This window comes from Crotalus tigris, unplaced genomic scaffold (genome assembly GCF_016545835.1).
Source record: "Crotalus tigris isolate CLP2741 ecotype Arizona unplaced genomic scaffold, ASM1654583v1 scf7180000018916.1150873, whole genome shotgun sequence".
NCBI classification, from domain to species: Eukaryota; Metazoa; Chordata; class Lepidosauria; order Squamata; family Viperidae; genus Crotalus; species Crotalus tigris.
The window spans coordinates 397,750-412,562 of NW_024097271.1; the positions used below are offsets into that span (position 1 = coordinate 397,750).

At 37.7% G+C, this 14,813-nt stretch overlaps 1 protein-coding gene across 6 annotated transcripts in view; it reads right to left on the bottom strand.

Moving 5' to 3' along the window:
* Positions 1 to 14,813, bottom strand: part of EEFSEC (eukaryotic elongation factor, selenocysteine-tRNA specific) — a 165,331-nt gene that overhangs the window by 60,388 nt on the left and 90,130 nt on the right. For 2 of the 6 annotated variants that reach the window (XR_005558414.1, XR_005558415.1), the window contains exon 6: positions 509 to 649. The exons of the other annotated variants lie outside the window; for them this stretch is intronic. The gene's annotated coding sequence lies outside the window, so the exon portion shown is untranslated. The remainder of the gene's footprint in view (positions 1 to 508; positions 650 to 14,813) is intronic. 6 annotated transcript variants of the gene reach the window in all.

The following is a 14,813-nucleotide window of genomic DNA, read 5'->3' on the forward strand; positions in this document are numbered from 1 at the left end:
CAGAAAAAAGTGACTTATGACCATTTTTCACACATATAACCATTCAGATTCTTAGCAACTGACTGATATTTATCACAGTTGCAGTGTCCTGGTGTCGTGTGATCACCTTTTGTGACTTTCTGAGAACCAAAGTCAATGGGAAAGCCAGATTCACTTAACAGCCCTGTTATTAAATTAACAACTATAGTCATTCAATTAACAAATGTGGCAGGAAAAGTTGTAAAAAGGGGCAAAATTCACTTAACAAATGTTTCACTTAGCAACAGAACTGTTGGGTTCAATTGTGGTTGTAAGTCGAGGACTGTCTGTATATTGACAACTGCAAGAAAGCTAAATAAAAGGAGAAAAGGACATTAATCCAACTACCATTTCTTCATTACTGTCTTCAGTTGATTTCTAAATTTGATTTAGTACTATTTATTTATATTTCTCCTTTTTTAACCACCCATTTCCCTCAGAGAGATTACCCAAGTATCTCCCCCAAAATTGTGTTAGCTTTTTCACTCACCTTGAATCACAGGATCGCACAAAGTCTGCATCTAGATGCCCCTTTTGTGACTTAATAACGAGTCAGGCGGCACTGACACATGTCAGGAAACATGTGTGTCTGTCATTCGGGGATGGTTGCATAGATGTCCCATTAATGCTTCTGCAAATGTAACATGTGACACCTATGTACAGATGTGCCAACTCTAAATCAAGCTTATACAACCAAGGCATTTGGGGCATTCATAAATTCGGCATCTGACTCCTAACAGACTTGGTTTAAAGTTGTCTTGTTAAAAACCATTAATTATAATGTCCTCGTTTGAATAAAAGAAAAAAAATAGTAAGTAAAGAATTTATTTTTTGGGTGCCAGTTCAAAGGGAGTTCAGATCAACTTTCTGCATCAACTTTCCCCTTAAAAAAAGGGTTTTTTTAATAAGATTGTTAAAAACCAGCTCAAATTTGATAGCTCTTTCAATCAACTGTCATTAGGATTAGAGCAGGGATTCCCAAACATTTCGCTATTACACCTCCCTTTAGTGTAAGCTTAATATATATCCCTCCCCCCCCCAAAAAAATCAAAACAACAAAAGCAATGGAAATGAGGAATGAAAACAATACAATGAAACTCTGAGAAACTTTGGATTTAGGATAACAAGGTAACAAACATTCCTCACGTCTCCCCTGGAGATACACCTCACAATTTGAGAACCCCCCTGGTTTTGAGTTTAAATAAATTGTTGTTAATTTGACCATGCCAGGAAGATTTAAAAATATAGGAGAAGCATATGAACCTAAGACTCATGTCCATGCAGCAAGTTTCAGCTAGTGCTGTGTTGGAATGACACCGATAAATGTAGAAGACATACAAACAATTTGCCTCAACTCACTCCTTTCAGAGAAGCCAGCAAGTTCCCTATCGCGCTAGGTCAGAGGTTGGGGGACGAACTGAAGGGATATGTAGACACCACGCTCTGTAGGCATATTTATCTTGAAAGCTCTCTCGGAGATTTAAAAGATTTCCAAAAAGGGCTCTACAGAGAAAGGCACTATGATCCTAAGAGCCCACGAAGAGCGCAACCTTAGTGCCTGAGAATAACTGTATTTCCTAAAAGGTGACACAGGAAGCTGTATGCTGATCATATGTGGAATCTGTGGTAATTTCAACTTTGTTTCACTGAGGCCAGTTCATACTCATACCCATGGCAACTTTCTTTCATTTCCCACTTGTACAGTTACTTTAGGCACTCATATTGCAGCAATGGAATCACGGCATCAAATGAAGTTTATAAGGGCCTACACTTAAAAACTAAGAAAGTTTGTTTTCCGAAAACCACTTGTTGCAATTGCAACATCATTAATAGGGTTGTAAATATATGAGCAACCTTCAAAATTGCTTAATTAGTATGTTTACTTGTGCTACTGATATATTTATACTGATATAAAAACATTTAATAAGTACTTTTGTTATTATTTCTTATCACGTTTTACAGAAAGAAATGAAAAAAAAAAAGACAGTCCCATCAAAAACAAGCCCCCTCCACAGGAAAGAACCACATGAAAAAACTACAAAAACAAAGCAAAACTCATAAGGAAACAAATTACCAGTATATTTCTAATGTTAAGCTACTAAGAAAGAATCAAACAAAAAGAAATTTACTGGGTTAAATTACTATTTTGCCATCTGGCAGATTATTTGGGCTTGACGAGATTTAGAGACTTTTAATATTAGGAGAATGCTGGACAACTGCACTCTTTTCTCAATCTTTGTTAATTATCCTACTCTGCAAATGTTATATTTGTGAAAGCAGAAAACCTAAGCTCACAGAGATAAAATGTTAAAAATACTTGAGAATTACCAGAAGCTTTGGGGGAAGGGGGTAGTCTGTGGATATTCATTTTTTACCTGTATCTGGAATTCATCAACAGACATTTCCATCTACTTTAATTTGAAATGATGTTTGTTGCACATATCCATTAATTTCTTGCATGAGTCTAAACTGAAATTGATTTGATAAAAGAGTTTCTCAAGCAATTATATTTTCTACTGGATATATGTGGAAAATAATACAGAATTTTATTTTCCAATACTTCAGTTGTTTGGCAATTAATGGTTGGACCACGTTATTGTTGTTTGGAACACATTTGTGGATCATGTCCACATTATCTACCTTCACTTTTACAGTCCAAGTTCAAAAGCATTAATTTCATCTGAACAAAAAACAGGAGAACTGAGATGTGGAGGACACGGGGAATGACCTTAAGGCAGTGTTTCTCAACCGTGACAATTTTAAGGCATGTGGACTTCAACTCCCAGAATTCCACAGCCAGCATTGCTGGCTGTGGAATTCTGGGAGTTGAAGTCCACATGTCTTAAAATTGTCAAGGTTGAGAAACACTGCCTTAAAGGATACGAGGAAGAGCTGCGACCCAGAAATCAGTCAGATAAGTGGTACTTGAGCCCAGGCTAGGAAACTAATTTGAAAAAACATCTCAGACAAATAAAGGAGGACACACATATTCAGACTTGTAAGATTGTGTTATTGAAGGTATTACAGTAAAAATTGTCCTGATCTATACAGTACTGGTTTCTTAGTCTGGAGACTCTCCCTGGTAGGGCTGAAGAAAAACAAGGCAGTAGAATGACCAACACTTTCAGTAACTATACCCCAAATTCCACCAACTCGAGTGTCTTTCATATGACTGGTTTTCATATCTGCATCTTCCATGGCTATTGAAGAAAATTCTGAGGATTGAAACTCAATCTTGACAACACTAAGTCTACTATGCAATTAAGATGCGAAATGTAGAATATAAACAAGCAAAGAATATACCTTTTCCAAGATTTTCATGGCTATATTTCTAATGTTTTCATTGTCAATTCCAAGGCTGGTTGTTCTACATGTTTTTAATTTGAGCTTCTTTATATTTATATTTTTAGTCCTGTTTGTTCACTGTGCTTCTTGATTTTTATTACTAGAGCTTGGAGATCCTTTGTATTTTCACCTATCGCAGTGGTGGTGAACCTATGGCACGGGTGCCAGAGGCAGCACTCAGAGCCCTTTCTGTGGGCACACGCACTGTCACCCCAGTCCTAGGCTTTCAGCTGGGTTTTATAAAACCTTTTCACTTTAGGCCTCCGCCTCCGTGTGCAAAAAAAAAAAAAAAAGGTTCAATCAGTCAATTTCAATTTCTCACGGGAAAAAAAAGATCTTATAAAGTTGGAATTGATTGAACTTTTTAGTCCCACCCAGTCTGCCGTTACCACCGCAGCCATGCCCACCCAATGGGTCACACCCACCCAATTGGCCATATCCAGCCAATGGGTCACACCCAGCCAATAGGTCACACCCACCCGGCACCCGACGATGCATAAGTGGGTTTTGGGATGCAGTTTGGGCACTCAGTCTCTAAAAGGTTTGCCATCACTGACCTATCAGAAGGTTATCAATGTTTCTTCCTCCAATTGTAAAACCATACTCATCTTCTTCTAATCTAGCTTTCCTTTATATATATTCAACATATCGGTAGAATAAATAAGTGGAGAATATAAGTGTTGTCACATCCCTTTGCCAACATAGAGCCAGTCCATTTTTCCATGTTCTCTCCATATTATGTCTCCTTTCCTTGTATATAGGTTTCTTATAAGAACATTAAGATGTACTAGTGTTCCCATTTTCTAACATATTCCACAGACTGGCATGATTGACACAATTAAATGCCTTTCTCTGTTTAATGGAGAACCTACTGCCATCTTTTTAATATTCCTTGACTCTCTAATTTCATAGCAATAATATTTTGCATTTCTCCATTTGTTCTAAAGCCAGCTTGAACTTCCAGCATCTCTCTTTCCAGCAGGGTTTTTATTATGCCAGCATGTAAGTTAAGGATATTATACAATAGTTTATACATTGTGTTAAGTCTTCTTAACACAGGGTAAGTTCGTTTTGGTACCAGATGGCGATACACATATGCACAGTGATCACTTTGGTTATTTGAACACAATTTTAGCTATGAGCTATGAGTAATTAGAATGGCAGAAGTTCTAAGTCATTCTCCTGCTTCATTTTGGTTTCCTAAGTCATAAAACATTTCCAATTTTGTCATGCCAGTCTCCAATGACAAACAGGACATCTTGCTTTCATGTTTAATTGATTTCAGGCTGAACTTGCTCATAAAACTCATTAGCCTCTTCTTCTTCTGTATCAGTAGTTGGAGCATAAACATAAATGATCATTATACTAAATGTTTTCCACAAAGTCTATTTGACAATTGATTGCACTGCAGCCAAACACTGTTCTCAGTATATATTTCTTAACTATAAAAGCAATGCCACTTCTTTGGTTTTCATGCCCTTAGTAAATAGTGTGATCTTTAGACTGAAAGTATTCCTAGTCCATCTAATTAACTGATGCCTAAGGTCAATTCGTAGTCCTTCCATTTCATCTTTCACTGTGCTGGGCTTTCTTGTGTTCATGCTTCTTACGTTCCATGTTCCCAATGTAATTCTATCTTTGTAGATTTTCTTTTCCTGTATATCAACGTCAGCAACCAGACATCCCAGAGCTTTTATTTAGCCATGCATTAACACTAATTTGTACTTCAAAAGATTCTCAGCTCTTCCTCAGTAGTATACTAAAGCCCTCAGACCTACAGTATATTGTCAATCATTTTATATTTTCTATGCATGTGGTTTTCTCATGAAAAATATAGAATTGGTTTACTATTGCCTTCTCCCATGCAATATGAAGTGATGTTTTCAGTTGTCATTGTCACCAAAGTGATTATCTAGCTTGTTTCTGCCCAATATAGCTGCTTGCTTGCTTTAGCTGGTTGACTTCAAGCTTTGGGTAAGCCAGATGGGAAAATATTTTCTTGGCAAATGCTCCCAGTATTCTTTGTTCATTCCTCCAAGCAGCATCTCCTCCTCCTACCATAATGAGACAGCACAGCAAAACCTGAGGTACTATTACATATGAACTAAGTGACTATTACATTACTTCATTACTTAATACAACTATCCAAACATTCTGCAAACTAAAATTTGGAAGATTATACAAATAACTTTATAATAACACCAACAAAGTTTTGATATGACAAATTTAGTCTTGCCATCCCAAAAAGTAATTTTAACCCTGCTTTTTTTAAAAAAGTGACATTTTTATTTTCTTATAGCTGCTTCATGAGAAAATTTGGTGACAGATTAGCCAAAGCCAATGGTGGGATTCAAATATGTGAACAACCAGTTCTCTGTGTGGATGCCGCTTCTGGAAGTCCATTCTGGGCCTGGGCAACAAAAAATTAGCTACTGGTTCTGCCGAACTGGTGCAAACTGGCTGAATCCCACCACTGGCTAAAGCCATATTAATGCATATTTATTAATGCCTATATCTTTTATTCTTCTACCAGTAAAGCTGGAATTTTCCCATGTTCTCTGCATTTTTAAATACAATGGTATTTCAAATGAGAATACAATTATCTCCACTTTCCTAAGCTGTACAAAATTGCTCAATTGCAAACAAACTAGCAGCCAAAAAATAAATACACCTCTTATGCTCTTATTTTAGTGTGGATTTTAACTAATGAAAGCATTGTGCATTTTTATTCAGTGATTGCCCTCATTGAAGTGTTATCATCATTATTTAGCATGCCATCAGCAGCCAAGCACAACCAGGCAAACCTGTGTTTAGATTTTAAAGCAGCTGAAACATAAATTGTGGCAAAATCAAGTTTTGCCAAGCACTGAGTCTACTGTCAAGTGCTGACATCACATTGGCACATACATACTAGACGGCACAAAACAAATACATATATGTTTGTTCATATGCGTAGAGTAAATTTTATAAATCTAAAATGTTAAAACAAGGAAAGAATCATATAATTCTACAACCCAACATACAATGTCCAAAGTAAGATACCGAGATGAGATGTGAAAGCCAGTTTGGTTTAGAAATTAAAGATATGTTTGCCACCTTGAGTTATCTATAAAAATAATAAAGATGGAATAAAAATAAATTAAATAAGGCACAAATAATACAAATTTCAAGGATAATTGTGTTGCCTAGAGAACTTTTTTAAAATGAGAACTTCCTCTTTTTGCTAAAAAAAATAAAACTGTATGATTACCGATGTGCATGATAACAATGTAAAGAGATCAGAAGTAAGGCAGTTTATGAGCTGTGCATTATGATGAATGCCTGAGCATTTATAAACATTATTTATATGCAGACTTTAATGTTAAACCTAGAATATTTTGGGCTTTAAAAAAAACTTAAGTTCAATCGGAGTATAGTAACTACTATTGCCAAGAAATGCAGTACTTTTATGTTTTGGGCAGGTAAAGTCATTACAACTAGAGTGGCATGGAAGCCAGAATAAATAAATACTACACTCAAAATTGCCTATTAAAATAATACCTTGCTGACCAATGGTCTTTTAGCAGGTCTTTCACATGTCAAAGTCTTTGCCTATGGTTTCACCAGTTCTTACTTCACAAATAAAACTAAGAAAATGTTTTTCCTCTTTTTATTTCACTACCGTATTGTTTATTAACCAGGATCCCCCTCACCAAAACATTTTGAAGATTTGAAGTTCTTTGTACAAGAACTATCTGCAAAATAGGGGCATGCAAGAAGTCCACAATTCAATTGCTAGAAGTTATCTTGTGGGAGGTGCTTATAATTCATAGATCATATTTCAACTGGTGGGTCAAGGAAGAGGGCCCTCCCTGCTGTTGCTCCTGTCCCTGAGGAAAGCCCTCAATCTCTTGGCCTTCCGCAAAATGGTCAAAACCTGGATGTGTAGTCTTGCATAGGGACACAGGAGCCTACACAGCTTTAGGGCTGGTTGGCCCCATGAGAACAACTCTCTTCCTGCCTATATTAACAACTCCTAGTTTCCCCATCTTGGAACTTTTCATTTTTTGTAATTTTATAATGTTAATGTAATAACATTACAAAATGTTAATCCTAAATTATTCGGTTTTTAGAGAGAACTCAGTGACACAGAAATATATGAAATTATATTGTTCTTTCCTGGTTAACTGGTGATTCCCACTTCAGAACAAAATCAAGAAAAAGAGAGTTTGTATTTTCTATTATTTCGAAGTTTGTATTTATTTATATTTAAACATAATTCCTGGTGACTTTATCCATAAAAATAAACATAAAAACCAGCATAGTATTTTAAAACTTTAATCCCTGTCAAGTCCCTAATAATAGCTTTACCAAGGAAGCAACACAGAATCCCATTAGTCAGGTTTAAGGCAGGAAAGGGGGGTCAAGTTAAGGAACCCTGGAAATTAGATTAAGTATATTCTCAGTTATTATTAAATATCTTATGACTGTATATCTGTGAACTGTTTACATTTCTTTCTTTCAGACATTCTACTGGATGGATTAGTTCTTAAGAGAAGCCTAGGCATGGTCTCATGAAGTTATTTGGGATGAGTTTGAGTCCTCCAGACTGTATATTCGGTCATCTGCCTATTAGATTCAGGTCCCTCTTGAGTTGTTAAGATTGCCCACCAAGTAACTATCATTGATTCCATGCAGTGGTGTTAGCTTTTTTAATTGATGGGGTGGTTTCTTCTGCCCTGAAGAAGATGGTGGTGCACTGTCTCCTCAAGAAGCCATATTTGAATCTAGTGATTTTGAATAACAGTCAACCAATCTCCAACTTTCCCTTTTTAGGAAGATCAATTGAGAAAGTGGTTGGACAGCTATTTCAGGAGATCCTGAAGGAAATGTATCACTCAAATATTAGGCCAGGATCCAATACTGAAAATAGCATTGGTAGTGCTTGATGACTTCTGTCAGTCAGGATGGGTATGGTGTGTGCATCCTTGTGTTCCTTGATCTCACAATGATTTTTATATCATCAATCATGGTACCCTTCTGGATCAGCTGCAGGGCTGGAAGTTGGGAGCAGTTATATCCTCATTGTTTTCAGCTGACGTGTGGCAGGGGGATGGATAATGCTCTTACACAGTGCCTCAGAGCTCTACACTCTCTCTTTCCTGATTAATATCTACAGGGAACCACATCTATCAGTTCAGTATCCATTATCACCAATATGCAAATGATGCCCAGTTGTACATCTTGACCCTGGCTCAGCCATGTAATGCTGTCAATGTACAATCTCAGAATCCAGAAACTGTGTGTATTGGGATGGAGAGCAACAGATTTAGGCTGAATCCTACCATAAATTAGTGGCTCTGGATTTTTGAGGGGCTCTCCTTCCAGTTTGAGGACTTTCTATCATTAATCTTAGATGGGGTTGCATTTCCCACTCAAGACTATATACAATCTGGGGGACATCTTGGGATCATTTCTTCTGCTGAAGAAGCAGGTGACAGTCATGCCCAAGGAGTTGTTTGACCAGCTATACCTGCTTTATCAGTTGTGCCTGTTTCTAAATCAGAAGGTCACTTAAATTCTAATTACCTTTCAGTTGGACTACTGAAAGGTAATCTATATAGGGCCAGGGTCACTCACTTCAAACTATCTTACAGTAGTTACATACTTGCTCTATTTCTGTGAGTATCAACTCATTCTGTATTATCACTGGAGCTGGACAGAGAGCCCTTCAGAAGAATGAAAATACATTTTTTTTCTACAGTTTAACCTCAAGTTTGTTCCCCTCACCCAGTCTTCAACATCTTCCAAACACTGTGTCAAGACTTGTACAACTCCAGCTTGTCTGGAATGGGAATGTAAACATGTATATCATCTGCACACTGATATCTCATACTAACAGATGATCTTTCCCAGCAGTTTCAAATATATTAAACAGCATGAGGGAAAAGACTGAATCCTGTGGCACGTAAAATTAATGCTCACTGGACTGACTTATTTTCTTCGATCATCACAGCTAAATAGCCCACTTAGGGCACTGCAACAAACTACCTTCATTTCCAACCCAAGTGGGCAGCCCAGAAGGCTACTATGACCAATGGTATGAACTGTTGCTGCTGAGAAGCCAAATAAAGTCAGGAGAAGTACCACAATAACTTCTAGGCCTTGACAAAGATTATCTACCAGAGCAATCAATGCTAATGCCCAGATCTGAATTCAGACTGAAATGATTCAGATAATCCTCCAGCGCACTCTGTAAAGATTCCCTACCGGTTTAGTAATAGCTTTCTTAGTAAAAGGGAAGGTTGGAAACAGGGCAAATCCAAAACAGCTAAGTTCTTTGAAAATGTGGCACAATATTCTCTCTTTTAAGGCAGACAGTAAAGATCTGTCCTCCAAAGAAGAATCAACTACCTTCTAAACCCAACTTTTCATGATGCCCCAACAACCTGAAGCAGCCAGAAAGAACAAGAATATTTTTTTTTTCATTTCATTGAGTTCATAGGCTAAGAAGAATCCCAGATAATGGTCCAAGACATTGTGCAGATTGTGCCCATAATGAGTCAGAATTATTGTGAATATGAGCAACTTCATTAGCAAAATATTATATCTACAAGCCCAGCAGCTAGGTAGCAACACTTCCTGCTTTTGTCTTCTACAAAAAAGCAACCTTAAACAAAGCTGATGGGCAACATGACAAAATAAGAATGGAGAAGTACAAATGCTTTACTGCTCTTACAGCCATGGTGCAAATTCAAATAGAAGTTTATTCCCATGTTCAGGCAGATTACAACATACTGTATGTTGCCTAACAGACTGTTACCATATTCCATCCTAGAAGAAAGGACTTACAAACCAGGGCTTTTTTTTCTCATAGAATTCCCAGAACAGAGTTTCGGCCCTTTTTGGGATGGAACCTTGTAGGGTAGGCAAGGCGGGTTGTATGATGTGTGTGAGTTCCGGCACCTTTTTTTTTTTTTTAACAAAAAAAGCACTTTTACAAACTATTGCCATACTGTTACCAAGTAATTTATAAAGGTGTAATTTATGTAAGCATCAAGTTTAACTCGAAGGAATCTTTGCTTTGTGAAGATACATATACAGTAATAAATGGAAAACAGATCGGATAAATTGTGTTAGTCCTTCTTAATTGCTGATGATCTATTGCATTGGTTCTCAACCTGTGGGTTGGGACCCCATTTGGGGTCGAACGACCATTTCACGGGGGTCGCCAAACAACGCAGTCCGCCATTTTTTCCCCTTTTCCTTAGCTGTGCTACTCCCTTTTATTCTATTGGCTTTTGAAAGCCAATGGAATAGACTCTCTTGAATAGAGTCTAATTCTATTGGCTTTCAAAAGCCAATAGGAATTGTCCAGGCTGTCTCTGCCCTTCTGAGCCCTCCAAAAGTCCCAGTCTGCAAACAGTGCTGCACCAGTTGAGTAGTCCTCGACTTACAACCGGTTGAGTAGTCCTCGACTTACGACCGGTTGGGGGGTCGCGTCATTAAAAAGGTTGAGAACCATTGATCTATTGGGTAAGACAAAGTTGGCATAGTTGATATAATTTCAGTCTCTCTCTGCCACAACAATCTTTAGCAACTTTTGTTTGTAGAAAAGTAGAACAAAACCATGGATATTGAGAGAACAATGGAAGTAGTGTGGTAACCTAATAATCAGAGGAAATTCTTATTCATTATTGCCTGATTTGAATTTCATGATGAATTGGCCATTAAATAATGGAGAAGTTGCATACATTTTATCATTAAAGGTGAAGAACTAAGTCAATTAAAATTACACGAAATGAGTTTTCCCCATTTTTTTCAGAAACAGGACCCTATAAACCTGGCAAGCTACAGAAGGTAAGCCTGATCTTTTTTTATTTGAACTCTCCTAGAAGTTTTAAAGCTAAACTGTCCCCCCCTCTTTAATATGTTAATAGGAACACCAAGTCCTGGGGGCAGGAGATATATGTGTGCATATATAAAAGACATTATTATTTAGTGCCTTTCTACAGCATTGACAGAAGGGCAACCACCCACTTCCTTCCTTGACAAAGAGAACATAGTTTTTCTCCATCAATGTCAAGAATAGACACTGTAAATTCAGTTGTTCTAATCTCCAGACATCTATCAGCAATAGGGTGGAACCGTCTGAATTAGTATTTCTATGAGGCTGGACATTTCTTAAAGCACTCAATGATTTCATCACCCATTTGTTCATACTTTTCCCCTTGAGGACTAAGCTGCTGTTTTTTTCCAAGCCATCTATCTATACATATACTCTAAGTAAACACAAATTATGTTTTAGAATATTACACTTAATATTAACAATGATATACATCTATGTCTCCATAATCACTTTTATATTAAAGAAATACTCTAGCAAGTGGGAGAATGTGGTGGTAGCACGCTAAATCTTACTTTTCTATTATTTTGAGCTTTTCAGAAGACTAGGCTTCCTGCAGAATTTCTAGTAAAAGTTTAGCCCTGTTTGAAATATGTGGAGGTTTAGCCAAAAAATTCAGCTCTGTATCTAACTCACAATATTAACTTAGTTAATTTCAGCTGTAGAATAGTTTGTTGCATAATCAGCCAAATGTTTAGAGTGGATTTGAAGTTTTTATCCACCTGTCAAGTCCTTCCCAATGACCTGGGATAAGTAGTTATTGTTAAAGTGTTAAAGGTATCATCACAGAATGTAAGCAGTTCCAAGTAAAGCTTCTGTTTGCAACTGATTGATGTGAATTTTGTCACTGCCAATGGTATTCAAGTGGTGCTCCAGATGTTTTGGAATTGTAACTCAGGCACCTATTACTATTAGTATAATCTTTGATTTCTTTGCAATAGTTTTTCTCCTTCTATTTGCAAGTCCTTATATTTGTTATTTTTTCCAGTTTTTTCTTATCTTCGTCTGCTGTCTCCAGGTACTTCCACTATCCAGAGATTTTGTCACTGACAGCTGTTAAGTCTGGAGTGTTATGTTGCAAGCGGTGTATGACAATTCATCATGGCCAACTTGTCACAGCCAACTTGCTGCAGGACAACTTGCTGCAAGACAAGAGTTACACTAACATCAAACAAATAGTGAAATAGAATCATTGAAGAAAGGATGCAAAAGGAGGAACAGAATGAAATGTGAATGGCAAAAATTATTTTTTTATTTATTTTAAATAATTAAATAGAACTGTTAAATTGTCCCGCAGCAAGCTATCTGATGGCGAGTTGGCCGTGGTGAGGTGTCCTGCAATGAGTTGGCCATAGTTGCCCCATTCCAGTTGCAAGTGCTTTTCTGTTTGAATTCTAAAATCCCAAAACACTTTAGCTTCTTCACTTTCTTATTACTTTGTCCACCAATTCTTGATTCTAGGCAAATGGTATTTCTTGCAGATCTTTCAATGGACCATTGTTGCTACTTTCTCATGCTGTTCTTTGTAGTCAGTCTGTGTGATCTTCTTTCAGCAGGTGACTAGGAGCCCACTGTTTCTTCAGCTTCTTTGCAGAAGTAGAATTTTCCATCTGTTCCTATCTTCTCAATTCTGGCTTGATATGCATTTGTTGTCTCTTTCTTCAACTTTCCTGCTCTTAGCCATGCCAAGGTCTATCTTCCCATGTTTCTTTTCTGTTCTTCATTTTATCCTTCTTGTAAGCCAGTTTGGTCTCCAGTGTTCAGTAAGCCTTCCTGGTATACTAGCTTCAGTGCATCTTCTTCACCTTCCTTCAGATATGCTTCCAAAACCCTTTTATTTTCTTCAACCATCTGATGTACTTGCAACATTCCACCACCACCTATTTTCCTTGGTGAATAGAATCTGTCAACATTGCTGCATGGATGAAAGGCATGATTCATTGATGGCAAACCTTTTAGAGACTGAGTGTCCAAACTGCAACCCAAAACCCACTTATGCATCGTCGGGTGCCGGGTGGATGTGGCCCATTGGGTGGGCGTGGCTGCGGTGGTAATGGCAGACTGGGTGGGACTAAAAAGGTTTGATCAATCAATTCCAACTTTGCAAGATCTTTTTTTTTCCTGCGAGAAGTTGAAATTAACTGATTGAACCTTTTTTTTTTTTGTACACGGCAGCAGAGGCCTAAACCAAAAAGGTTTTATAAAACCCAGCTGAAACCTAAGGCTGGGGCGACGGCGCGAGTGCCCACAGAGAGGGCTCTGAGTGCTGCCTCTGGCACCCGTGCCATAGGTTTGCCACCAGTGGCATGATTCATTGTCACTATATATCTGGTCTCCCTATCCAGGGCCTTTAATTCTGCTTGAGTTCAGTCATTATTCCAGTGCCGTACCTAATGACTGGAATTGCCCAGGTTAATTGGTATTTCCTCCACTGAATTTGGACTTTTAAGATCTTCTTCACTTTCATGATATATTCACTTCTAACTTGACTTCGGTGTGCTTGATCTTGTCAGCTTGAAAGAATGCCCAGGTATCTGTAATGATCTATTTCATCTAGATTCCTGATGTTATTCTTGATGTTATTATCCAATTCTTTCAGTTTTCATTATTTTTCCCGTTGATGGTGAGGGTGGCATATTTGTCCAGTCCAAACTCTATTGCAATATTCAAACAGTATTGAACAGCAATTCTAATTTCAAATGGGTTTTTTCCACACAGCTCCTGTGTGTAAAGGAGGTGGGACAGCCTGACAGATGTTTTGATGTTTGATAGCCATGGCCTTGTTGTCAATATTGCTGACAGAGGAATCAGTACAATGACAAAACAGTAGGGACGACAGTGAGTCTGCCTGAAAGATTCCTCTCTTGATGTTAACCTTTCCATAACCATTGACCAGCAACTGTGTCTTCCATTGTGCCACTGACCTTTGCACAAATCTTCTGATGTTTCTACTATTATTTCTAGGACCTTGATTATCCAGTCATGGGGCAGTGAGTATAATGCCTTCATGTAATAAGTATAAGCTACACCAAGGTTGGCTTTCCCTCTCTTGTCGGTTTCCAAAATCTTGTCAACATTGTTCTTCTTCTGTTTGAGTAGTTTTCTTTCAACTCAAGTGGAAAGAGTTTGTTTTCAACTAGATGCTGTTGGACCATATAAGGTACATACCAGCTAGCAATTCGAAAGTTGTTGGTAAGAGGGCAATTGGTCTGTAGTTGCCTGGTACTGTCCTTTTTTTTTTTTTTTTGGATCTTCTATTATTGCCAGATGTTAACTAGTCTTCAATTTCATCTCCTTGCAGTATATTCTGAACTACTTGGCAATGAGTGGGTGTACCCCAGTCAGATATTTCAACCAAAACATGCAATTCATCTTCACCTAGAGCTGATCAGTTCTTGATCTTTCTTCCTCTTTTCTCCACCACTTCTGTTATCACAAGTTCTTTCATTTCAGCTTCTTTTTTATCCACCTCCTTTACCCAAGTGCATTCTTGTTATTTCTTTACATTATCCCATAGCCGCAGCCAAAACTGCACTATTCCTCCTCCTCCTTTTGGTGTTGACAT